This window comes from Hevea brasiliensis, chromosome 17 (genome assembly GCF_030052815.1).
Source record: "Hevea brasiliensis isolate MT/VB/25A 57/8 chromosome 17, ASM3005281v1, whole genome shotgun sequence".
Lineage (NCBI taxonomy): Eukaryota > Viridiplantae > Streptophyta > Magnoliopsida > Malpighiales > Euphorbiaceae > Hevea > Hevea brasiliensis.
This window is the reverse complement of record NC_079509.1, coordinates 19895264-19922450: the sequence shown is the minus strand read 5'-3', so window position 1 is coordinate 19922450 and position 27187 is coordinate 19895264. Positions and strand designations below refer to the sequence as shown.

The following is a 27187-nucleotide window of genomic DNA, read 5'->3' as shown; positions in this document are numbered from 1 at the left end:
CATGGTTGGTATTGGACATATCTCCAGAAATGTTTAGATCAATACCTCCAAGAGAAACAGTGGGACCGGGCTTCAGTAGCTCTCGCTTTGGGAATCTACGGTCTGATTCTGTTCCCGGGACCATTGGGAATCATAACTTGCAACGCGGTGGAAGTGTTCTGGACGGTGGAAAGGCAGCAGATTAATCCAATACCTGCAATCCTTGCGGAGACTTTATTAACCCTTACCTACTGCAGACAACAGGGCAGAGGATCCCTTAAGTGTTGTTCTCAACTGTTATACCTCTGGATTATCAGTCACATGTGTCCTGTGGAGACAAAAGGGTTGACTTGGTACCTTGACCAGCCTCCCATTGAGAAGATGATCCGGTTAGTGATCAGCCCGAAGAGTGAAAAACAATGGTGGGAACGGATTTTGAGTTTCAATAGCCATGATTACTGTTGGAGGAAGTCGTGGGCGTCAAGCCAACCCGTTTGATCGATGCGAGGGTATTCGATCGGTGTCACGATCGGAGTAACCGATACACAAGTTACACTCCGGCATTGGTAATGAGGCAGTTCGGCTCAACACAGTCTGTGATCAACATTGAAGAATACCACCAAGGTTGCTTCTACCACGAGCTCAAAGGAGAAGAAGGGTTAAAAAAGGCTCGCAAGTCTTGGGAAAACGTCACTCTGATGGAGAGATCGCCTAAGGGCCCAAGCATCTCGGGCGATTATCTTAAATGGAGAGCTGACAGGGACCGAGAACATTCAACTGTGAAATTCGAAGACAGCAACCCGCTCCGAGATGTCCTATTAGAAGAAACGAATGGCCATCTGGATGACTCACTACAAGAGGCTAATCACGAGAACTCACAAGCTGCGGGAACAAATAAAGCAGTGAAGGACCAACAGCAGAAACTTAAAAGGAGAGTAAGAAGACTTAAGGAAGAGGTAAGGGCCGAAAGGATGGGGTTCGAGGAGCAAGAGGTACAGTGGGAAAAGGAAAAGGACTCTCTTCAAGATGAGACCAAAGAAATAAAAGTGCGGAATAGTAAGCTTCAGGAAAAGATGAAATACCAAGAGATACTCATCGAAGAGTATAAGCAAGAAAACAAAAAGAAGAAGCTCGAATTGAAAGAACAAGCACTACTCATCAACGATATCTTGAAAGAGTGTGCTAAAGAAAGGAAAGAAAAAGAAAAGCAAGCTGCTCTCTATCAAGGACTGAAAGAGAATGTTGACCAGCTGGAGAGAACAATAGCATGGGGAAAACAAGAATTATTTCCGGAATCCGAGTACGCTCTGAAAGCATTCAACCCCGCCAAGCAAGAAGAAAGGTTATATGAGTATCTCAGAAAATGTCATCTTATTATAAAGAACCTTCCAGAGCCTAGGCCAATGTAAAAGATACGATGTACAAATTACTCAGTTAATGAAGTGATTTTTGGACCATTGTTTAGCAAAATTTGTGAATGAATAGTATGACTCCCGTAGGAACTTCCTCGCTAGGGTTATGTGAAAAATTGAAATGCGCTATATGGACAGGTATCATAAATGCGCATTCAATCCCGTCATTCACGGTCAGACTATCGAACGGTGCCATGATAAAGCTGAGGCGATTATCCTTTTTACAGATTTCAACCTGGCTCTCAAATGCCACTGTATCCTTTGTCCAGACCAGGACTTTTAGTTTCTTTGCAAAATTCGAAGTTTATTTAAAATTTTCTTTTTTACTCCTCACAGGAAATCAATATTGCTTCTAACAACGCAAGTCTGACCAAGCACACGGTTCAACCCCAGCGAGTGTACTTAACAAGATCTCGAACAAGAAAACTAATGGAAGACCAGGAACAAGTACAGAACCTACGAGGCAAGTGTCCGAACTAAAAGACCAGTTTGAGAACTTATGAAGATGATGAGGAGATGTCCCAAAATAGGCCCACTTGGACCCTAACCTACCATTACCTCCCCACCTCCTACAGCGGTTGATTCTCACTACGCTTCAACCTCCTTCACTTTCCGACCATCAATCCGGACCGTCACTGTTAATCCGGTGACCATAAATAAAGAAATACCTTTTTCCTATTAACCGGATAACTCAAATGCCGAGCCTCACACTTCAATCCCGATCCCTCCAGTTTACTCCACCCCTCAGATCCAAGTTGGAGGAGCGCATCATCTGATGGAAGGAGAACATAGGGCGAGAGAAAATGAGAAACTATCGGCTCTAGAAGAAAGGCGAGAGCAATAGAAGGGCTGAACATGTATGGTTCGATCGATGTGTCATCACCGAGATTGGTGCGGATGTGGTGGTACCACCCAAATTCAAGGTTCCAGATTTCGACAAGTACACCGAAAACTCAGATCTCCGCATCCACTTGGCAACCTACATTGCCAAAATGTCTGCCTTAACAGAAGACGATAGACTTCTCATTCACTTCTTTCACGAGAGCCTCTCCGGAGCAGCTCTGAGATGGTGCATACAATTGGACAGGAGCAAGCTGCACTCTGGAAGGATTTAGCCGATACCTTTCTAAAGCGGTACAAATTCAATTGTGATGCGGCACCCACAAGGAGGGACCTCGAACACAGTGTACAGAAGGCAGGGAAGGTTTCAAGCGGTATGCCCAATGATGGAGGAGAAAGGCTGCGAAGTATATCCTCCGATGACCGACAATGAACTCTGCTCCTATTCATCGAAACATTGAAGGCTCCTACTTCAACTTTGATGATTGGAAATACCTCCAACGACTTCTCGGATATCATCCAAGTGGTGAGAGAATTGAAGCTAATCTGAGAATAGGAAGACTACAGGAGTTGGTGAGAACCACTGAAGAAGGCGCCAATTTTGGCAAGAAAAGGAGAGTGATGTGCATTCCATCACTCGGCGAATAATTACCCCAATTTTCCCAAAATAACTACGGCCATATCCTCCCTCTCATGGCGGACCATATAAACATTCCACCTTCTTTCCTAATTATCCACAACCACGCCCACAATACGCCCCACCTACAAATTTCCAACCAAGACCACCTCCTCCTCGGCTCAACCAAGACCACCGCAAAACAACCCGAGACCTCCAAGAAACCTTGATCCACCTCTTCCCCTTTCTCTCAATGAAATATAACGATACCTTGTCGGTATAAACCAAATCGTACCAGTCCCCTTAGACCTAATCCAGCCGCCATATCCCAGGTGGTATGATGCCACTGCCCGGTGTGAGTATCACGGAGGGGCACAAGGGCATTCAACTGATAACTGCGGGGCACTCAGAGGGAGAGTGCACGCTTTAATCCGAAACGGGTGGTTGAAGATCGAGAAATGGTTCCCTCCCCAATGTTACCTCAAACCTTTGCCTAACCACAATGCGGGCGGTGGTGTAAATATGATAGAGTCTAAGGAGAGGATCAACACCGAAGTGGATGAGTGGTTCCATACTTGAGGAGATTTTCTTGTGGCAACGAGGGAAGGCTACCTTTGCCCTCAGGTAGCGGGATTCGAAGAGAGTACGAGGTGTCCTTACCATGGAGGGGCAGCTAACCATGAGCTGCGAGATTGTGAGGGGTTCAGGCAAGAAGTCCGGAACTTATTGTCACTCAAGGTTCTGAGATGCCAGACAAGGCTGAAGACGGAAAAAGGAGTGAACACCACCGGATACAGCCAGAACGCCTCTACCTCCAAACCCAGAATCACCTTCTCACCCCCGGTAGCCTCTCGCCGTGCTGATTATCAAAACTCCACCTCAGCTCCCCATCACCAATACTCACGCTGTCCCTTGGAACTATAACTTCCAAGTTTTCACTCAGGGAGCGTCAAGCAGTACATCCGCTCCTAGTCTTGCCTCACCTCCGGCACCACCAAAACCATGTTTCGCTCCTCACGAGCACTTCAGAATGACTTATGCTGGACCTGCTAGCAACACTACTCCCCAAACCAGTTCTAGGCCCGTTATTGCAACAAAATCCTCTCCACCTGAGCAAGAAGTCGAGTTTATAACTCGAAGTGGGAGGTGTTACGGGAACGAAGAAAGAGAGAAGAGAAAAGGGAAAGTAAAAATGGGAGAGTCATCCAGAAACACGGAAGAGGAGGTTGAGAAAGCGAGGAAGCGAGCCTATTGAGCACAAGGAAGATGAAGAAGCTGCTGCTCCAAATAATGAAACAGGCGAGTATGATGTGGTAGAGCGATTGAGAAAACACACCGCCGGATTTCATCATTATCACCGATCCCGAGCTCGGAAGTGCACCGACAATCCTTACAAAGAATCTGGATCAAGCCTTTGTGAACCCCGACATTACTCGGGGCAATTTGAGAAGATAGTAGAACAAATCCAGTCATCGGCTTTGTAGCCTTTTACGAAGAGGAGGTAGACCGCAGCTTAGGGCACAATAAAGCTCTGCATGTAGCGTGAAATGCAAGGGTTGTATAGTGGCCAAGGTCCTCATCGATAACGGATCGACCCTCAATATCTTGCTAGCGCTACCTTAGCGGTGCCGTCGACCAATCATATATACGTCGAGTGCTATGGTGGTAAGAGCCTTTGTGGTACGAGAAGAGAGTCTTTGGGGACATTGACTTGCCAATCAAGTCGGTGCATGTACTTTCAACATCACGTTCGGTCATGAACATTGGTAAACTTACACTATCTTTGTTGGGAAGGCCGTGGATCCATTCTGCGAATCTTTGTTCCTTCGACTTTGCACGGAAGATCAAATACATTAAGGGCGGCAAAATCATCACCGTGAGGGGCGAAAAGGCCATCTTGGTCACCAAGCGCAATCACTTCCCTATGTGGAGCGGTAGAGAATCATTGGAGAGTTCTTTCCAGGCCCTTGAGTGTAAGATCTTGGGAAGGAGGGGCTATGGCTATGGTAGCCAAAGTCTTTGTCAAAGAACGGGTATGAAGAGGGTAAAGGCCTAGGCGCCACATTACAAGGGATCGTGGAACCCATACCGGCTATTCAGAAGGTGGGCCGTAGTGGTTTGGGATATGAGGAGGATGCCCTCGTGGATGGGCGATTCTGGATGAGGAAAATACTTCGGGATCAGAGGTTTGACGGAAGATGGGAAAGATGAAAGTAGTCCGAGAATCACGGAGATCTTCACCAAACCGGTCATTCAACATCAAGCAAATCTGGAAGAATCACCCGATGATCCATCCATCGATGTCATCCAAGCTGGACTCCTTGTATGAGGCCCTAGTCTACTTGATGGTTGAGGCGGGAGTGAACAAGCTGGACAACGGAGGATATCCACACTCAATCTCGAGTAAAGTACCTGCAGTTATCTACACTTGATCACTTTGTCCATGGTGACAAGTGTAATACTGTAAATGGACCTTTTCTTATGGCATTAATATTATTAATGAATTGATAGCGCATTTTTAAATCCAACACTCTCTTTCTTTCCTTTTAAATTCCATCCTTATAACATGTTCTATTCTTTATTCATTCAGGACCATTCATCAATTAACACCTAATAATCCAATAGATTTAGAAAATCCTCTGGTTAATTTTGAAATCCCCATAGCGCCATTACTTCAAGTGATTACGAGGAAGACCTTATAGAAGAAGACGATGAAAAACATGAACCCTCCTCATGCCTTGTGAAAGCGAAGCGCACAATAAACTTAGGCACGGAGGAAGTAAAAGGAACTTAAGGTAGTGGAGAGTGAGGAATTGGGAGATATGATCATGCGCTAAGGAATTCCTCGACGTGTTTTCCTGGAGCTATGAGGATATGGTGGGTTTGGACCCTCGGATAGTAACGCACAAAATTCCCTTAATCCGGGAACAATTAGGTGAAGCGAAACTAAGGAGAATGAATCGACACCTTGCTTAAGGTTCGGGATGAAGTCAAGCGATATGTGCGGATTCTTGGAAGTGGTCAAATATCCCCAATGGGTGGCTAACGTCGTTCAGGTAATGAAGAAAGACGGGAGAGTCAGAGTGTGCGTTGACTACAGGGACCTTAATAAAGCTAGCTTGAAAGACGATTTCCCTCTCCCCCACATTGATGTGCTAGTTGACAATGCTGCGGGATTGGGTAGGTGTTCGTGCATTGATGGGGCTTGAGGTACAATCAGATCCCAATGGACGAAGAAGGCAAGGATAAAGCGCTTTCATCACTCAATGGGAGTGTTACGCTATCGGGTCATGCCCTTGGGTTGAAAAATGCAGGGGCTACTTACGGTAGCGATGGTCACATTATTCCATGACATGATGCATAAAGAAGTGGAGGTGTCGTGGATGATATGATCATTAAATCCGGGGAGAAGAGAGCCACGTTCGGTGATGAGGAGGGTATTGAAAGGCTCGGAAGTACCACTTGAAGCTGAACCTGCTAAATGCATATTCGAGCTAAATCGGGAAAGTTGTTGGGATTCATAGTAGCGAGAAAGGGATAGAAGTAGATCCGGACAAGGTTCGAGCTATTCAAGAAATGCCATCCCCAAAAGCAGAAGGGAGGTGCGATTTTAGGAAAGGTGAACTACATTTCGAGGTTTATTTCTAATCTCACTTGCCAAAGTGAGCCTATTTTGATTACTCGGAAAAACAACTCTACTCAATGGGATTGATTTGTCAATAGGCTTTTGAGAAAATCAAGCGATATCTCATCAAATCCACAAGATTGGTCACTTTGTGGCGGCGGGCCTCGATCTGTACATGGCGATCCAGAATTCAATGGGATGTGTTTTGGGACAACATGATGATGCCGCGAAAAGAGAGGGCCATTTATTACCTAAGCAAGAAATTCAACGATTGTGAGTCAAGGTATTCTTCATTAGAAAAGACTTGCTGAGCGTTAGCCAGTACAGCAAATCGCCTCAAGCACTACATGTTGAATCACAAGACATGGCTCATCTCCAGGATGGATCCTATTAGATATGTATTCGAGAGCCCATTCGTGCCAGGAAGGATAGCCAAGTGGCAGGTTATACTCTCCCAGTACGACATAGTCTACATGACCCGAAAAGCGGTGAAAGGTAGCGTGATCGCTGACCTCCTAGCGGAAAATCCTATCCAGGATTATGAAGCTCTGGATTTTGAGTTCCCTGACGAGCATATTAATGAAGTAGACTGCGAAGAAGAGGGGCCCGCCGATGTATGGGAAATGTATTTTGATGGAGCAGTCAATTTATCCGGAAACGGAATCGGAGCTGTACTGGTATCCCCGGACGGAAAGCACTTCCCGATAGCTGTCAAGTTGAGGTTTGACTGTACCAACAATGTCGCAGAATATGAAGCTTGTGTGATGGGTCTACAAGCTGCTATCAAAATGAAAATCAGAAAGTTGGAGGTGTACGGAGACTCGGCTCTGATAATTTATCAAGTCAAGGGAGAATGGCAAACTAAGGATCCCAAGTTGATCCCATATCAGAAGTACTTACTGGAGCTGATCAAGGAATTCGAGGAAATCTCTTTCACTCATCTTAGCAGGGACAAGAATCAATTTGCTGATGCTTTAGCTACTCTAGCCGTTATGGCCCAAATGGAAGAAGGGCAGACAACTCAAGCATTGAGGGTTAAAGCAAGGGATGAGCCAGCTTATTGCTTTATGATTGAAGAAGAGCCCGATGGAAAGCCCTGGTATCATGACATCCTGGTCTACTGTAAAACCAGAGAATTCCCTTTGGGGGCAAGCAGAAATGAAAAGAAGATGATTCGGAGATTAGCATTGGGATACTTCCCCAGTGGAGAAACCCTATACAAGAGGAGCTCCAACGGCGAATTACTGAGATGTGTAGATGCGAAAGAAGCAAAGAGAATCCTCTTTGAGACACATGAGGGAAATTGTGCGACCCATGCCAATGGACACATGATGGCTAAGCAAATCATGCAACGTGGGTATTTTTGGACCACAGTGGAAAAGGATTGCGTCGAGTACTTAGAAAGTGCCATAAGTGTCGGTTATGCGGATCCAATAAATGTACCACCTCACAAGTTATTCAACCTCGTCTCACCTTGGCCTTTTGCAATGTGGGGCATCGATGTGATTGGTCCCATCAATCCTAAGGCATCCAATGGGCACAGATTCATCCTGGTGGCCATAGACTATTTCTCCAAATGGGTCGAAGCAACGTCGTATGCCCACATCACACAGAACACATTTCTCAAATTCTTCAGAAGCAATATCATCTGCCGGCATGGTCTCCCGAATGAAATTGTTACTGATAACGCCAAGAACTTGAATGGTCCAAAGATTCAGGAATTATGCGATCGGTACAAAATCCGGCATCTCAATTCCTCCCCGTACCGTCCCCAGATGAATGGAGCAGTGGAAGCTGCAAACAAAAATTTAAAGAGGATAATCCGGAAAATGACGGTCACATATAGGGATTGGCATGATATGCTCCTTACGCTCTTCACGCATACCGGACTTAGTGAGGACTTCAGCAGGGCAACTCCATACTCATTGGTCTATGGTATGGAGGCAGATGTGCCATTGAAGTTGAAATCCCTTCCTAAGAATCTGAAGAGTCGAGGAATTGATGAGTCGAGAATGGATTGATCAAGGTTGGATCAGTTAAACTTGCTTGATGAGAAAAGGTTAGCAGCAGCATGTCATGGGCAATTATATCAGAGGAGAATGGCTAGGGCATTTGATAAAGGTGTTCGCCTACGCGAATTCCAAACCGGGGACTTAGTTCTGAAGAAAGTGCTGTCGAACCAAAACGATCCACGGGGCAAATGGTCACCAACATACGAGGGACCCTATGTGGTTAAAAGGGCATTTTAGGAGGAGCCTTGATCTTGACCCAAATGGCCGGAAAAGATTTTCAGACACCTGTGAATGCCGAAACTGTAAATAGGTATTATGAATAAACAAGCGAAGGATTAAAACCCCAAAGGGCGTCCAAAAAAAAAAAAAAAAAAAAAAAAAACTTGGGGTGAAAACCAGAAAGGGCATCCCAAGAACCAAAACGGAGAAATAAGGAAGGGGTATGAAACCAAGGATGGAGACCGTTCTGACGGGAGGCTTGAGAGAACTGAAATAATGGCAGTTAAAAGACTTCAAAACCAACTATAAGGATTATGTGAAATCTATCCTTGTACCTTCCCTTTCAGCCATAATAAAGTCATACTTTATTCCTTCTGCTTTTGTTTTCCTATTTACTCACCTTTTAATACTATCCTTGTTTAATGTGCTATTAATTAGTTAAATTTTTGCCATAAGATTTGAATTCAAAAATTGATAACCTCACGTACTTTATTATGAGATTTGCAGGGAATCGTCCGTTAAAAAAAAAAAAAAAAAAAACTAGAGGTGAAAACCCGAAAGGGCGCTTCTGGTTAAATGGGCGGAAAGAAAGTGAAAACCCGCAAGGGCGCTTTCCATAGAATAAGAAGAAAATCGGGAACAGAAGAGGGGCATTTGAAGAAATGGGGTTATAGGTCAAGTCTTGCAACTTCTTTTCCGTTAATCGTCGGCCTTCGGTATCTTGTTAAGTACACTTCGTCAGGGAAAGAACTTCATGTGTCAGGGTTAGACTTGCCTTGTAAGTTGATTTTAATTTCATGCAATTTACATTTCTGTTATCAACCTCTGGTTCCTTGATCTAAGTTGATTTTAATTTCTTGCAATTCACATTTCCACCATCAACCTCTGGTTCCTTGATCTAAGTTGATTTTAATTTCATGCAATTTACATTTATGTTATCAACCTCTGGTTCCTTGATCTAAGTTGATTTTAATTTCTTGCAATTCACATTTCCACCATCAACCTCTGGTTCCTTGATCTAAGTTGATTTTAATTTCATGCAATTTACATTTCTGTTATCAACCTCTGGTTCCTTGATCTAAGTTGATTTTAATTTCTTGCAATTCACATTTCCACCATCAACCTCTGGTTCCTTGATCTAAGTTGATTTTAATTTCATGCAATTTACATTTACATTTATCAACCTCTGGTTCCTTGATCTAAGTTGATTTTAATTTCTTGCAATTCACATTTCCACCATCAACCTCTGGTTCCTTGATCTAAGTTGATTTTAATTTCATGCAATCTACATTATCTGGTTTTAAATTTCATGCAATTTACATTTCTGTTATCAACCTCTGGTTCCTTGATCTAAGTTGATTTTAATTTCATGCAATTTACATTTCTGCTATCAACCTCTGGTTCCTTGATCAAAGTTGATTTTAATTTCATGCAATTTACATTTCTGCTATCAACCTCTGGTTCCTTGATCTAAGTTGATTTTAAATTTCATGCAATTTACATTTCTGTTATCAACCTCTGGTTCCTTGATCTAAGTTGATTTTAATTTCCTGCAGTTTACGTTTTCCGTCATCAACCTCTGGATCCCTGATCTAAGTTGATTTTAATTTTTATTCCCCGATTCTTTGATCCAAGTTAATTTGGGTCTAACACATTGCCTATTTCTAGGTCATTAACTTAGGTGTGCTTTAGTTCCTTAACTTCAAACACCTAATCGTCCAAAATATGAGTCGGAATCTTTACATAATTCCTATACGGAAATTTTTCCTTTAATAGAAATTATGTAAAGAGGGGCAGCTGTCGACACCATATTTTGGCGACCCTAGAATCAATAAAAATTCTTCTTTGAGCAGCTAATCACGTTTCGATCCCTCTTTGATAGGCGGTCACATTTAGATCTCTCCTCACAAAGGATTGAATCAATGCCAAGTCCTCATATTCATTAAAGCCTTGCCGATCTCTCAAATCATTTACCGACCTCTCAAACCCGTTGTCGAATTTAGGACACATCAAGTATATTCTGATCTCTGTTGATAAATAAAATGAACGGCACTAGATCTTTTCCTACAGGTTTATTGCCGACCTCCTTTCCAGAAGGTTTAAGAGCTAAAGTTTTAGTTCGATTTAATGAGGATTCGATCTTAAGTGTTCGAGTTAAATTTTCAATTAAGTTCCGTTCGCATTTCTTCCCTACCGATCTCATGCTTAAAGTGCTTTCCGATCTCTCATACGTAGATTAATAATCACATTTAGTTTTTGTTTCTTTGTGCTCATACAATCAAATACTCGGACAAACAATGGTTTAAAATTTTCCGATCACAATCATTCATTGAACAAAGAGGCATTTCATTTCATGTCATAATCTGTACAAGTTATTGGTGGGGTGATCCCCGGCTGATCTATTTGGATCACTCTCCCTCTCTCCCTCACCTTGGCTTCCTCCTCACTATCTTCGCAGTCGCCCTCGGGAGCCGGTCATCCATCCAGAGAAGTCCTCTTGAGGTAGCGCTTTTGGAGTTCGGCCAAGAGATCCTTATGAGCATTCACATAGGCTCGGCTATTCTGACACCATCTCTTCATCTTTTCCTTAAGCTCTTTGCCTTTCTCGGTAAGCTCCTTATCCTTCGCGTTAAGCTCCTCTATAAGTTGAGCGACTGGCGGCCGTTGGCTGAAGTGCACGGACTTCTCTCGAGCCGTTCTCTTTCGGCCAGTCACGAGACTTCTCGGCGGTGGTCTTCATGGTACTTCGCCCGTCCCTCGACTTGAGATATATAATCCGGCGGATGAGAGTTGGGATCGGAGGAAGCCAATTCTGATTTTTCTTCCCGACCTCCTTACCCAGACGTTGAATCTTTTCCCGAACCATGGTGCGGTTCACGGACACTCCACATTCAAGCTCATGGTTCGAGTCAAGATATCATCGAGACCATTCGGGATAGCTTTGTCCGATCCTCTTGAAAGAAGATGGTAGATCCGGGACTTTGGCAAAATCGGAGTTCTCCCTAATAGTCAGGTTATTCTTCAAGCGATCGATCGATGTCGGCGCCACGAGAAGAGGTCCTCGAGAAGATTGAGAAGGCTCCTTTCCGTGCTTGGAATAAGCGAGAGGCGGGGCTGCTCTTAGATCTAGGAGGAGATCGGCGGCTTGGTGGTCGGCGGACCGAAGGTTGAGGTGGGTCTCTTTGTATCTCCCAGGTTCGTGGCCGGGTGTTTGAAGACGTTCGACGCTTCATCTTCTTTATCTTAGGAGATCTCTCTTTCCTTCTTCCGCTTCCTAGAACCCTCACCACCCGCCATACACACGAGAAAAGAGGTTAGTGAGATCGCTAAGGTCTGAAGCGAGATATAGAAAATACCAATGCCGAGGTCGAGCGGAAGTTCGCGATCTTGGCGGTGATCGATTGCATGGTCCAATGGTGCGATTCGGCGATCCGCATTTGGACAGAATATTTTAGAGTGGCGGCACGACTTTTGGCTCCATCACTATTAAGCTTTCCTCTTGACTCGGGGTAATGTGCTTGAGCGAGGGCCCTGGTACCACCAGCTACGAGGAAAGTCCTCAGCGGCTCGGATCTTTACTCCTCGGAATGAAGAACAGTTCTTCCAATTCTTAAGGGATGAGGCGGATCGGAAAAGAGTCCATAATGAGGCTTGCTGAAAGAACCGATGTTCGTCATCCTTTCGTGAGTTAGTGCATGCAGCTCGGCGAACACCTTAGCGTAGGTCCGATTCCCTTAGCTCGGCATAGACCTCGGAAAGCTACCAAGATCCGCCACGAGTTGGGGTGAATTTGAACAATGGATGCTCGGTGAAGTTTTAGGACCTCCTTATAGAAATCGGCTAGAGGAACCTCGGGCCGGCCTTTAAGCATTCCTCGTACACCATGACCATGTCATTCTCTTCAAAAGAGTGATCGACACGAAGATCGCCATGGCACTTGATCACTCATATGAATCGGGACAAATATTGTATTCTTGAACAAGCGATTGCAGATCGGATTCTCGAAGAACCAGCGGAAGCTCGTCTATAGGAAGGTCTCTCTCCTTGAAGAAGGTGCGAGCCTCGATGGTATGACCCGCCCCAGAGTTGGAGCGGAGGCCACAGGAGGTTCTTGTTGAGCAACGCTTGCCTCTTCTTGAGACGATGACCACGAGGCCCGAATCGAAGGAGGGCTCGCCGCTCTCGACCTTCTGACCGTTCATTTTCAAAAGAAACAAAGAATTTAAATTAAAAGAGGATCAAAGCCCTTACGGAGTCGATCGTCGAAAGAACTTGAGAAAATGAGAGAACTTGAAGTTGTGAGCAGAGGATTGAAAATGGAATGAGAGAACAAGCGGCTAACCCTCCCACCCCTATTTATACTAGTCAGAGCATTTAATGCTCGCGAGGTTCTAAGCGCGCATCGATTGGTGGAACTCGGCAATTTGTTCGACACTTCTCTCAAATATCTGAATGTTCAGAGATCGGTTAATTAGAGATCAGCATAATGAGCTAAATATTTTGAATAAAGGATCAGTTAAGTGTCATTCAGGTAAAAAAACCAGATCGGATAACCACATTAGAGATCGGAAAATAATCAATGCAAAAATAATAAGATGATAACCGACAAAATAAAGTCTTATTTTCAAAAGTTCGGATTACATCATTTGGGCGATCTCTAGGATCGGATTACACTAACATTGGATCACATCATTTCTGTGATCTCTAGAGATCGGATTGCATTGAAAATAAAATACATCATTTGGGCGATCTCTAGGGATCGGACTACAATAAAGGTCTAACTACATCATTTGGGCAATCTCTAGAGATCTGATTACATTTCAGGATTACATCATTTGGGCGATCTCTAGAGACCGGTGGAACATCCTATCTAAAAGGCCTATGTCAAAGCCTAGTCTTGTGGCTGAATCAAAAGATGTGTTTGACCAGGAGACCGGCTGTTGGCATCGGATAGATGTGCAGCTCAGATGGGGTGACTATGACTCCCATGAAGATGAGAGACATCGTCACCGATGTTACCACTCGAAACCGACCCGCTGTCGGAACACCCAATGTGGAGGAAAGACGCTGTCGGGACACCCAATGCGATGAGAAGCCGAATGAACTCAGTTGAGCGACTCGAGATCGGTACAACCAAAGTCCGCAATACTGATCGGTCAAATCCGGTCCTCTCACCATCATCGGTAAAGGTCATTCGATCAAGGATCGTGAATTTTGATCGGTAAGTAAAGAAGTTCATCGGAAAAGATCAAAGCCACGATTATAGCGAACTTCCACCGGGCGGCTAGAAACGAGGAAAGTAAGAAAAGAAGAGAGGAAAGTCGGATGAAGAAAATGTCTCGTCAGCGAGGGTATATATAGGGAAATGGGCATTTAATGTGGCGGAAAGCAGCGGGCGCTTGAGAATCGAGATGTAATTAATGCTTGGACCGAATCGGTGATTAAGGGATAATAGAGATCGGAGATAGGAGATCGGCATGAGAGATCGGAATATGTGCTAGGGGAGGGATCTGAAGACAAAAATAATAAGACAAATCCCAAGAACCGTCGTCGAGAATCGGGTAGAGGTAGTTAAAGCGTGGCGACGAGATCTCCACCGCACGCCTAAGAATCGCCATAATCTTGGCAGTGCGAGTATGTCATGACGATCCTGTACATCCCAATCTCCACCGTTGATCCCACTTGTAAGGACAAACCCGGAACCCTTAGATCAAGAGAGAAGACGACAATACCAGCGTCTTTCACTCTTAGCCCTCGGATCGTTCCGGACAAGGAAATTTGAGACCGTCAGATGGAAAGAAGAAAAGGACAAATATTATGAAGAGTGATCTCAACCATTCATTTTGATTCTCTTTAATTCCTGAACCTCCGATCATGTCCTTCGAGATCTCGACCCTCCATCTCCCTCAAATAAATCCTGACCCTTCACGAAGAGCACCCGATTCCTATAAATACCGGCATAGAAACTGTTCAAGGGACGGACGGAAAAACAGACGAGAGGCTGTTATTATAGCAAGAGGAACTCTGAAAATTCATTTAGTTTGTTACTCTGCTATTTAGAAGTGTTGATTAAAAGGACTTTGGAAACTAGTTTTCTGAAGTGTTTTCTTGAAGAGATTTTGAATACTGGAACCCTATATTTCCAGTTTGTTCATTATCTGGTCATACTCTCACTTTCTGTCTTTTATCATCTCTGTTTTCACTGCCCAAGATCAACTCCATATCACTCATTTCTTTAGGTAAGTACCCTCCAGTTCACGAAGAACACCACCCTCAGGCTAATCAGTCTACTTTCTCATCCCTGTTTGCCACCCCGTAACTATTTTAGTAGACCCGGCTCCTCACAGGTAAGAGTTCATACTGCTGTTTACGTTTATTTTCTGCACTTCCTTTGTTCTTCATACATCTGCAACTTTCTTCAAGATTATTTTGTACGAGAGAACCCAAGAAAAATGTTGTTGTAAGAGTTCATGCTACTGTTTTATTAAGTGTCTACGTTTATTTCCCGCATTTTCCTTGTTCTTCTTACATCTGCGATTTTCTTCAAGACCATTTCTGCACAAGCAATCCCAAAGAAAGTCACTCTCAAATCATCTTTTTAGTGATCAGTTCATTTTATTGATCTCCGTCATTTCTGAAAACAAGTTTTCTAACTCCTAGTAGTATGTAAATGGTTGGGTAAACGTAGGTAGCTGCAACTTAGAGGTCTCCTTTAAAAGAAAGGACACGAATAACACGTCGGAAGATAGCCAAACTATTAGGTTGGCGTAAATGACCACTCGACAAATATGTCATAGAGTGGAATAAGACCAAAGTAAACGAAACAGAATAGGTCGGGCGTCAATAGATACTGGTAAAATGAATACATGGGAGGTCGGTAAATCAAGTCTAGTTTTCCCCATCTAGCCAAAAGGTATTGAGAAATCTTATCCTCAACATCTTTAAACTTGGGACCCTTATTTTTAGGTTCTTAGGACACCAAAATTCGGGACATCGGAGAAATCCCTTTCAGCTCCTTTCTAATTTAAAAGAGATCGGAGGAGAGTTCTTGTGCAGTCTCAACTCAAAATATAAATAACTATTAGATAGGGATCGGAGGAGAGTTCTTATCCGGTCTCAACCCCAAATTTTTAATAAACGTCTAAAAGAGATCGGAGGAGAGTTCTTATCCGGTCTCAATCCAAAATTTTAATAACTATTAAATAGGGACCGGAGGAGAGTTCTTATCCGGTCACAACTCAAAATATAAATAACTATTAGATAGAGATCGGAGGAGAGTTCTTATCCGGTCTCAACCCCAAATTTTAATAAACGTCTAAAAGAGATCGGAGGAGAGTTCTTATCCGGTCTCATCCTCAAAACTTCAAATAAATAACTTAAAAGAGATCGGAGGAGGGTTCTTATCCGGTCTCCCCTCAAAATTTTAATAAACAACTTAAAAGAGATTGGAGGAGAGTTCTTATCCGATTCTCACACCCATTCACTGAGGTTGTCTCATTTACTTATGTATCTGGGTGATCCAAATTTAGTGAAAAATCAAATATTCCTTCTACCAAAAGGATTAACATTGCCGCCTAAGCCCTCCTAACTAATTTGTAAGGGCGAGAATTAAATCTACTTACCCTTATTAAGGGACGAGGTGGGGTGCCTAACACCTTCCCCACCCGTTTACGGACCCCGAACTTAGAATCTCTGTTTTGAAGTGGTTTCATTTTTAATTTAACTTCTCAAATGGTTTTCTTTAGTTTCCCTCAAAACTAAGGTGGCGACTCCTCACTTTTTCCCACTTCGGTGAGTGATCGTTTAGGCGACCGCAAAATCCCATTGCGACACCACATATTTATGGAAAAAAAAAAAAAAAAAACTGAACTGGTTTCACAATTTTGGCATGATTACATTCATGGACTTCAAAAGGGAGTTGATTGATTATCGATTTTGATTTAGACCGAATTCAAAATCAATTAATTGGTTCCAATCTCAATTTTAATAGTTATAAAACTAAATTTAATTTTTTAATTTAATTTCAAGTTATTTTCTTTCCTTCTTGGCATGCAAATTAAGATATTTTTTTCAAGAACAAATAGGGACTAATTGAGTTCATTCGGTCGCTTATTGACATACTTACTATCATTGAAAGCAAGTGCTCAAACAGGAATACTCATTAAGCACTACGTATAATGGAATGCCAATTATAATGACACATACTTTTTTTTTCTCAAATTAGTTTAGCTAAAAATATTGATAAAAATAAGAGACCTAACAATGATTAGTTTAATAATACTGAAGTTCTTTCAAAAAACCAAAAAAATCAGCCGCCCAACGCCTTCACCATCACCACCCCCCGTCCATTTCATCAAATACTTGGCGTGTCGATAACTAAACCAAAGCCATGCACAAATTTGCCCACATTGTGCTGTCAACTCCCAAACCGGCACATATCCAAAATCCTACCCTTTTTTCCTTTAAATCAAGGAAATACACCGCAGTAACATTATCCGATAAAGGCCCACAGGCAAAGCCACTATAATTAGCTGACAACCACTTCCCATCTCTCGTTATATTATCTTCTGACTGCTGCTGCTACTGAAAGAGGGGTGATAGTAGACGAGAAATTCTGTTTCCAACAGGAAATCGACCTCACAGTTCGTAAAACCTCCGTATTCTTTCCTGGAGACGGTTTTGTCGTCTATGATCCTGACGGAGACGTCATCTTTCGATTCGATTCTTACGGTCCAGACTCCCAACCTAAGGATGAGCTAGTTCTCATGGACGCCTCTGGCAAGTGCCTCCTCTCCCTCCGTCCAAAGGTTGGTTGTTTGTTTAGAAACTGAAATTCGTTTAGATCGCAAAGCATGCTATTGAGTTGTGGTGTTTGGTTTTTGTGATGAAAATTAAGCAGAAGCCAAGTCTTCATCAACGGTGGGAAGGCTTTTCAGGCGAGAGAAAGGTCAATGACGATGATCATCATCAGGATCCAATATTTAGTGTGTTTAGATCAAGTATCATTCAGACGGTCCAGCTTAGTGGTGGAGGTTTCTCGTGATCCGAGTGAGCAGTACCACATAGAGGGCAGCTACCCCAGCGACGCTGTAAAATTTACAGAGTTGCTGGTGCTTCCTCGGAGTATTCATCAGTGCAAGCAGTGGCGGAGATCACAAGAAAGGTGGACCCCACAACTCATGTGATGCTTGGCAAGGATGTCTTTTGGCTTTGTATTCAGCGAGGGGTTGACGCTGCTTTTGCCATGGGATTAGTTCTTGTTCTTGACCAGATTTTCGGCGATGATGATAGGCACGACGTAGACCCTACCTCAGAGAATGATTCTTCTACTTCCTGATTTTTGAATCTTTCATTAATTGGGTGAATTTTTATTAGTTCTTGCTCGTGGTAATTCTAACCTCATGGCTCACATTAGGCCCATGTGTCGAATTGAAATTTTGATTGATATAATATTTAAATAAATATTAAATGTATTATAAAATTAGTAAATTCTTTAAAAATAATAAAAATAATGAATTATTATGATTAAGATTTTAATATATTTTATAATAAATAATTTTTAAAAAATAATTTAAAAGTTTAGTTGAAATCTTAAATGATAATACTGTTATAAATGAATTATACGTTAGATAGTATAGAGAGAAAGAATTTCTATATTGTTAAAATATAAGAAAGTGAAGTAATGATAAAAATGAAATGTGTATAGAATTATATATATAAAAATAAATATATATTATTCTATTATGGCACTTAGCACGTATATGTGTGAAATAAAATAATTATCTTATTGTAATATCTGTAAATAAATTACGAACAGATGTGTTTATTAACAAGTAAATATGTCTATTAATAAACAGACATGTCAATTCTATACAAACAATCACAACTGTTTATATAAGTGTCTGTTAATAAATAGATATGTCTATTCTATACAAATAGTCACAACTATTTATATAGGTGTCTGTTAATAAATAATTATGTCTTTTACACAAACAGTTGTATCTATTGGAGATAGATAGATGTGTCTATCTAGAAAATATGTCATAACTTTTCATTCTTTATAAATATGGATGAGTTTTTCAATCCAGATATATACTACTTCTACTTCTTCTTCTTTTCTTCTAGTCTCTCTAAAATCGGTTCGTATAAAGAGTTCTTAACGGAAATTTTCTGGAGTTGCTGTCTGTAGGTTTCAGGTTTTGTTGTATCCTTGATTTATATTGCCACAACCTTGCAGCAATCTAGTAGGGGCAATTACTACCTTAAATATAGTGATTCATCACGCCTCAAAGCCTATTATACACCCACTGTCTCAACAATCTTAAGGTATTAATCGCAATGAAGTCCAAGGCTATTTTCGTGATGAATTAAGAGTTCATGAAACTTGATCGTGTTGATGGGATAAACTATGTTCGTGGGAAAGACAAGATGCTATTCTTACTCACCACATTGAAGATTTCTTATATACTTGATCCAAGTCTGCCTGCCATTTCACCACCAACTCCAGAAGATTTTGAACAAGTGAAAGTAGATCGAGACAAACGTGAAGAAGATGAATTGCTATGCAGAGGTCATATTCTTAACAACTTGTCAGATAGGCTATATGATCTATTTACTTCTGTCAAGTCTCTAATGGAAATCTGGAAATAACTGGAGTTCAAATACAACTCAGAAAAATAAGGTGTGGATAAAATTTTCATCATGAAATATTTTGAATTCTAAATACTTGTTAATATGCCTGTTATGCATAAGCTCATAAGTTGTATATCTTTGTTTCAAAGTTTAAAGATTTGAAAGTGGTAGTTCCTAAATCACTGTAATTAGAAGGAATGATAGCACATCATACTTTTAGTTTGAATGATTATAGAAAGAAATTATTGTATGCCACATATGACTTTTCTCTTAAACAGATTCAGAAACACTTACACATTAAAGTTCTTTATGTGATAATTTATCTTTATGTTGATGACATACTTATAATTAGAAAAAATATAAGTTATATTATGATGCTAAAACTCATGGTGAATATGTTAAAGAAGGTAATAAGATTTATGTGCATAAGTTAAAAAACACTTTTTATATGTATAAATCCTAATTCATATTGATTGTGTCTATCACTAACTTGGTGGGGATATTGTTAAAAATATTAGTGATAAGAAAATTTATCTCATTTTGAAAGAGTTATGTCTGTTTATTAAAAGGCATTAAAATAAACTATTTATTATCGATAGTTATATCTGTTCTAAGAGGTATAAGTGAACAAATGTAATTGTTCTAAGAGATACAAAGTGAACGGTTATATCTATTGTAAAAGGTATAAGTGAACAAATATAATTGTTCTAAGAGATGCAAAGTGAATGGTTGTATCTGTTCTAAGAGGTATAAGTGAATGGTTGTATCTATTCTAAAAGGTATAAGTGAACGGTTGTATATGTTCTAAGAGGCATAAGTGAACAGATGTAATTGTTCTAAGAGATACAAAGTGAACGGTTCTATCTGTTATAAAAGGTATAAGTGAACAAATGTAATTGTTCTACGAGATACAAAGTGAACAATTGTATTTATTCTAAAAGGTGTAAGTGAACAGATGTAATTATTCTAATAGATACAAAGTGAACTATTGTATATATTCAAAGAGATGCAAATACTTTATAAATAGCAGGTTGGAACAAAAATTTATTAACTTTTCTTTTTTGTCTCTTCTCTTCATTTTTACCTACAATCAACATTATTATTCTTTAATTTATTCTTGAGAGAATTTTAAAATTACCGTCTAGATTTATATTTTAGTTATTATCCTTGAGGGATCTGCTTAAAACTACCTAGCTGTAACATAGTGAGTGTTTTACTCTTTGTTAATTTCATTATATTGAGAGAAGCAAATACTTCATATGATATTTATTACAAATTGATTAGAAATTTTGATAGAATAATTACTCAAATTGAGTGTGCTAGTGTTATTGGTAGCTTAATGTGTGCTATGCATTGCACTACTCCTGATATTGTTTTTGTAATATGTAAATTGTTAAGATATACTAATAATCCTAGTATGAAATATTGGAAAGAAATTTCAAGCGTTTTTGGATATTTAAAAAATGAATTATAAACTATAGATTATTCTGCGATAAATTTCTAATTTTGTTAAAACCATATAAAGAGTTGTATCCATGCAAGAAATTGTGTCCCTTGGCCAAAAGATGTTATTTTTCTTAATAGCTACATGCATGAAGAGATGAATTTATTGGCCAAAAGGTTGGTAGTTTATGAGTAGTAAAAATAAGAGCCGTACAAGTCATTTGTAAGAAATGACAAAAGGACAAATGAGTATGCATTTGTGTGTGTGTGTAAGTTTAGCTTGGTTCTTTATTTTTGGATGCTCTCATTTTAAACAAGTTATGGAGCAATTTATTTCTGCAAAGAAAGTACATATCTAGACTGTGAATTATTCATGTAGTTTATGGTTGATTAGTGAAACAAATATGGTGAAGATCCTAAGGTTATACAAATGCCAATTAGATAAGTAGTACTAAGGATAATAAGTCAACCTTTGGTTGAGTGTCCACTTTAGGTAGAGGTTCTGTTTCTTGAGTATCAAAGAAACAAACTTGTATAACTCATTCTACAGTAGAATTCGAATTTATAATTTTGGCGAATGTTGGTAAAGAAGCAGAATGACTGAGAAACTTATTATCGGATATTAAGTTGTGGCCACAACTTGTGCCATCTATTTCTTTATATTGTGATAGTCAAATCAATTGTATATACATATAAGCTTAAGACATGAAAATGTAAGACAATTAGTCTCTAATGGTGTTATTACCATGTTTATGTTAAATCCTATAACAATCTAGCAAATCCTTTAATAAAAGGGCTCTCGAGAGTTATGATCATAAGTACATGTGCTGATTAGGATTTAGAATATTCCATTAAATTTACTACTGATGGGAACCCTACTTTATAGTATTATTACTAAATAAAGTTTAAATGGTAATGACAAGTCATTAGTAAATGTTATAATTAAGTACTTAGTGTACTAAGTTAATGGAATGATGATGAGTATTTATACTCTTAATGAAGTTTAATATTATTACAAAAGAAACTTCACCTATATGAATATAGGAAGTGGTGCCGCTTCAACAAAAGTGAGAATAGCTTTTGTAAATGTTCATGAAAACAGAATGTAGCACAAGGTCATATTCGTGCTAAAATTTTGGTGAACTTTTAAGTCGAACTAATTCATTCGTGTGTGTAGTTTTTTCGGTTCTATTTAATAGGAATCTAGGTTTAAGCTAAGGCCACCATGATTTCTTTAGCACTTTGAAATATTTACACTAAGGAAAAGTTTAAATCGAAAGATAATTTTCATTATGTATGAAACGATGGAATCTAACATTACAAGATAAGTGAGGGATTGTTATAAATAGCTTATATGTTAGATAGTATAGAGAGAAAATTCCTATATTGTTAAAATATAAGAAAGTGAAGGAATAGCAAAAATGAAATATGTATAGAATTATATATATATAAATAAATATATATTATTCTATTATGGCACTTAGCACATATATGTGTGAAATAAAATAATTATCTTATTATAATATTAGTAAATAAATTAAGAACAGATGTGTTTATTAACAAGTAGATATGTCTATTAATAAATAGACATGTCAATTCTATATAAACAGATGTCTGTTAATAAATAGATATGCCTATTCTATACAAACAGTTACAACTATTTGTATAGGTGTCTGTTAATAAACAATTATGTCTTTTACACAAACAGTTGTATCTATTGGAGATAAATAGATGTGTCTATCTAGAAAATGTGTCATAACTTTTCATTCTTTATAAATATGGATGAGTTTTTCAATCCAAATATATACTACTTTTACTTCTTCTTCTTTTTTTCTAGTCTCTCTAAAATCGGTTCGTATAAAGAGTTTTTAACGGAAATCTTCAGGAGTTGTTGTCTGCAGATTTCAGATTTTATTGTATCCTGAAGGTATATTGCTATAACCTTGCAGCAATCTAGTGGGGATAATTAATACTTTAAAGATAGTGATTCATCACGCTTCAAAGCCTATTCTACACCCATTGCCTCAACAAATACTTTATGATAAAATGTATTTAGAATACAATTTTCATAATAATAAATTAATTCTTTCATGTCAATAAAAAATAAATTTTAACATATTAAAATTTTATACAACAATTTATAGAGAAAATTAAAAATAAAAAAAGAATTAATCATGGTAATACACTAATAATATAAATTATTAGTAGCATTAATTATTTAAATAGAAATTAGTGAAATAGTGAAATTTTTAGTTTTTGCAGTTGTTGATTAATATTTAATACGATAATATATATACAGATACATAATGGGAAAACAAGATTGCAAGCTTTGATAGTAGTTGCAGTGGTAAGCATCATCAAAAACAACTCTTCCCTGGCTTCCTTTCTTTAGCTACTCATCTTCTATTTCCTCTGATCTCTAAGAAATGATGAAGATAAATCTAATAAGAAGAAATCAAAAGAAAATATAGGAGAGGAAGTCATTGTTTCTTGAGAAGATGGATAGGAAATTATCTTTAAGAGATGAGAGAGGAAGGAGATGAAGTAGAGATGAAGGAGAGTTTTCTCTCTTTTATTTTCATTCTTTTAGATATTTTTAGCTCCATTCTAAACATTAGGACATTGTTTAGCCAAGTATCATGTTAAGAGAGGTCATGGATAATTATTCCATAACTCCATTCTTGTCATGAAATTTTATATTGATTGTCCTTGGTCTTAATGTTTATAAATTCCAAATCCTCCACTTTTCCACACTAATTTTTTTTTTGTTAATAATAGTTTTGTATATTTATTTCCAGTCTCACTGGGCTTGAGATTCGGTAAAATGATGTTATTAATTTTCTCTCTAAAAGCATATTTATTCACTAATTATGTAGTCACTGTACCTTTAGATTTTTAAAATGTTATAAGATAAATTGTAACACCCCTATTTGTATAGCTAGGTATATTTCACTGTTCCAGTGACCGGAGTCGGTCCGGACAATTAAGAGAATTAGAACCACATCTAAGATACCTAGAGAAGCTATGAACACGAATAATTAGTAATTGCCAAATAGTTAAGTATAAATAAGAAAAACAGAACATAAGAAGTTAAACGAGTCGAGAGTCACAGCGATGGGTGACCTTCTCGAGAACGACTGCGAAGTCGATTTAAACTCAAATTTCGAACCGTAAAATGTGACGCCGTGGTCCTTAGGACTATTACGAACACAGTGGAAAAGAGAAAATCATGGAAAAAGGTTGTTAAGCCAGTCAAATAATTGGGTCAGGGAGCCGGAAGAAATATTGAATTATTTATAAACTGGGTTAAACCGGCGAGGGGCAATTTGGTCAATTGACCCCGAGAGCTGACTCCTGACCTAACTGTTAAATAAAATCAAAGAAAAGAAAATTTCGGAGTTGGGAATTAAATTAAAGAACTAATAGAAAAATAAATAGAAAAAAAAAGAAGAAAATGAAAAAGGCGTAGGGAGATGACATCATGCATGACATCATGCATGATGCCATAAATAGTATAATTAATAAATTCAATTAATTAGATTTTTTTTGGGGTCTTCCATAAGACAAAATAAATAAAAGAAAGGAAAAGAAAAATAAATTCATTGTCTTCTTCCTTTCTCCCATGCCGCCTCGCTCTCTCCCTCACCTCTCCATGAATGTCCACCATTAAAGCTTGCACTCAAGCTTTGAAATCCTTACTAAACCTCAACTTCTCCCATAATTGCTTCATAAAAACTTGTTCTAGTCACTTGAGAGGAAGATTGGTCATCAAAGAAAGAAGAAAAGAAGAAAGAAAATTGGAAAAAAGGGGAGTTAGAAGTGCTACACAAAGGTTAGTGATTTAAGTTGCAAAATTAGTTTATTTGTTGTGTTTTTAGCTTGATTAACTTGTAAATAAACTTAAAATGAAATGAAACAAATTGTTGAGGGACTAAGCTGAAATTCGGCCAGCATGTGTATGGTGGTTTATTGCATGATTTGAATGGTTTGAATGGGTATATGAACTTTAATTAGTTGAATGGTTATGATTAAAGGCTTTGAAGGTAGCTAAATGCAAGAGTTTGTGAATTAGGGTTTTGGACATTAGGGTTTAGAGACCAAAAATGTGAGAAACTTGTAAATGATGTCTTTAACCTAATGTGAAGTGAGAAATGGTCATTTGTGACCAGATGAAGTGTGTTGGAATGGTTGGAGTTAAGGCCAAATTCGGATTGAGTGTGGTCATGTTGCTGGCAGCATGACCAAGTCAATTTTGAAGGACCAAAAATGAAATTTTACAAGTCCAATTGGTATGAGACCAATTGGGAATGAAAATAGACACTAAATGACACAATTTTCATTTAGGAAGCATGCTCAAAAAGTGACTAAAACCTAGTGAACAAATTGACCAAACTTGGAAAATCTCAGTCTATCCCTGTACAAACTGACCAAATGAACATTTGTTCATTTGGCCATAACTTGAGCTAGGCAGGTCAAAATGACCTAAAATTTTACCAGTGGTTAGATGAGATATAGTCCTAAACTTTCATGAAGAACACAAACCCAAATTATGCCATTAACCTAGTCATTTGGCCACCCAAAGTTGGTGACCCAAAACTGCTAGAACCAAAAATTGCCCAGAATTCTGGATTGTGTCCAATTCGGCAGCCATGGTTCAAATGGCTATAACTTGAACTACAAAACTCCAATTGGAGTGATTCAAAAGGGAGAATAAACTTAAGACAATAGGAAACATTTTCTATGAAGTAAGTTTTGCCAAATTCTATAGTAAAGTGACCAATGGAACAGTGCAACTTAGGACACAAAAACTGAAAATTTACAAATTCGCCTAAAAGACTTAGAATTTGAGTAAACAACCAAAACCAACAAAATTAGTGATCAAAATGTGGTATGTGGGTGAAGTTGAAGTTCCCATACCTATTAAGCCTTAGAAAGTCAACAAATTGACTTGAATAGTACCATGAATAGTAACTCCAAAATGAAAATTTCTAAGAATGTTAGTTTAAGCATATTTGGGCTAGAATTGAGTATTTATGAATTAATTATTGGATTTATTGTGAAATAAGATACTGAAATACTAGAAATTTTGTGTTTCAGCTGAAAAAGACCCGAAAGGCCTAGAGGTGATTAAGTCCAGGTTTGTGCACAAAAATTTTAAATTATAGTTTTCATAATGGAAATTGATTTGTTATACATTGTGAATGTGTTTGTTCATTATGAATTTCGAGAATGTTGTGTTGCCTATTCTACAATGGAAATTTGGAAGGAAAATTAATTATTGATTTGTATGAAATATTTGAACAATATGGTTTTGAATTTAATTATGGCTTTGAAAATATTATTTGAAAAATAGTGTGTTGCCTACTTTGTAAATGAAAAGTTTGGAATGAAATATGATTTGTGAATTGTATGAAATGTTTGAATCATTTAATTTAAATTGTTTTTATTCACACTTGGCATAGCAATATTAATATGTTCCTCCTCCACTTGTGGGGTGAGTATGATATTTGATCAGTTTTCTCCCTCTCTGGCTTCCCAATCTGAGGGGTGAGTGTGGATGAGTACTCATTAGCTAGCTAGCCACCTCCCTCATTGATTTCGATTAGTGAGGGTTTTTGCCTTGTCGTGATGTACACACGGCATGTTCGAAAATTTTGTGTCATGGCCTAAGTTGTGTTATTGTTTGGCAACACTATGTTTATTAAATTGTTTGATCAAGTTGTGCTATATTAAGCTTTGAAAATTATGATTTGTTATAAATGTGATTTGAAAAAAAAATTGTGAAATGCGATTAAGAGATTTTTGAATGGCGATTTGTTTATAAATGTTTTATATTATACATTTTGTGCTTTATTGTGCACCACTGAGTATTTATATACTCAGCGATAGCTTTAACTTGCTGTCGCAGATAGAGAAAATGACATAGCAGCAGAGCGAGCTGCTACAATTAGAGAGAAGTACAATTGAAGAATTTTATACGGTTATTTGTCTATACCCTGGTAGTTTAGTTTGATGTAAATATGATAGTATGCATATGTATCCCTGTAATTTGAGCAGTTGTACAGATAAAAATTATAATAATATTATTTTTGAGATTTTGCATTTGTAAATTAACTTATGATTGTAAATTAATGATTTAAAATGTAATGTGCATGAGTTATGAAATGTTTTGAGATATTAATTCTTAATTTGAAATTTGGATTTTGAATTGAAGTGTTGCTATTGCTGTTGATTTGAGGTTTGGTGGTTGCATTTGGAGTTGTGATTGAAAAATATATTGGGAGTGTTTCTATTTTCAGGTTTTGAAGAACTATTTTCTCAAAATACAAACGACACTCTGCCGAAATTTTTGTAAAAATTGCGGAGATTTTAAATATTCAAAAATTAGATTTATGTTTGGACTCTAAAT

At 38.8% G+C, this 27187-nt stretch overlaps 1 pseudogene; it reads left to right on the top strand.

The window, feature by feature from the left end:
* Positions 1-18094, top strand: part of LOC110635751 (uncharacterized) — a 37893-nt pseudogene extending 19799 nt beyond the window's left edge.
* Positions 18095-27187: the final 9093 nt, after the last annotated feature.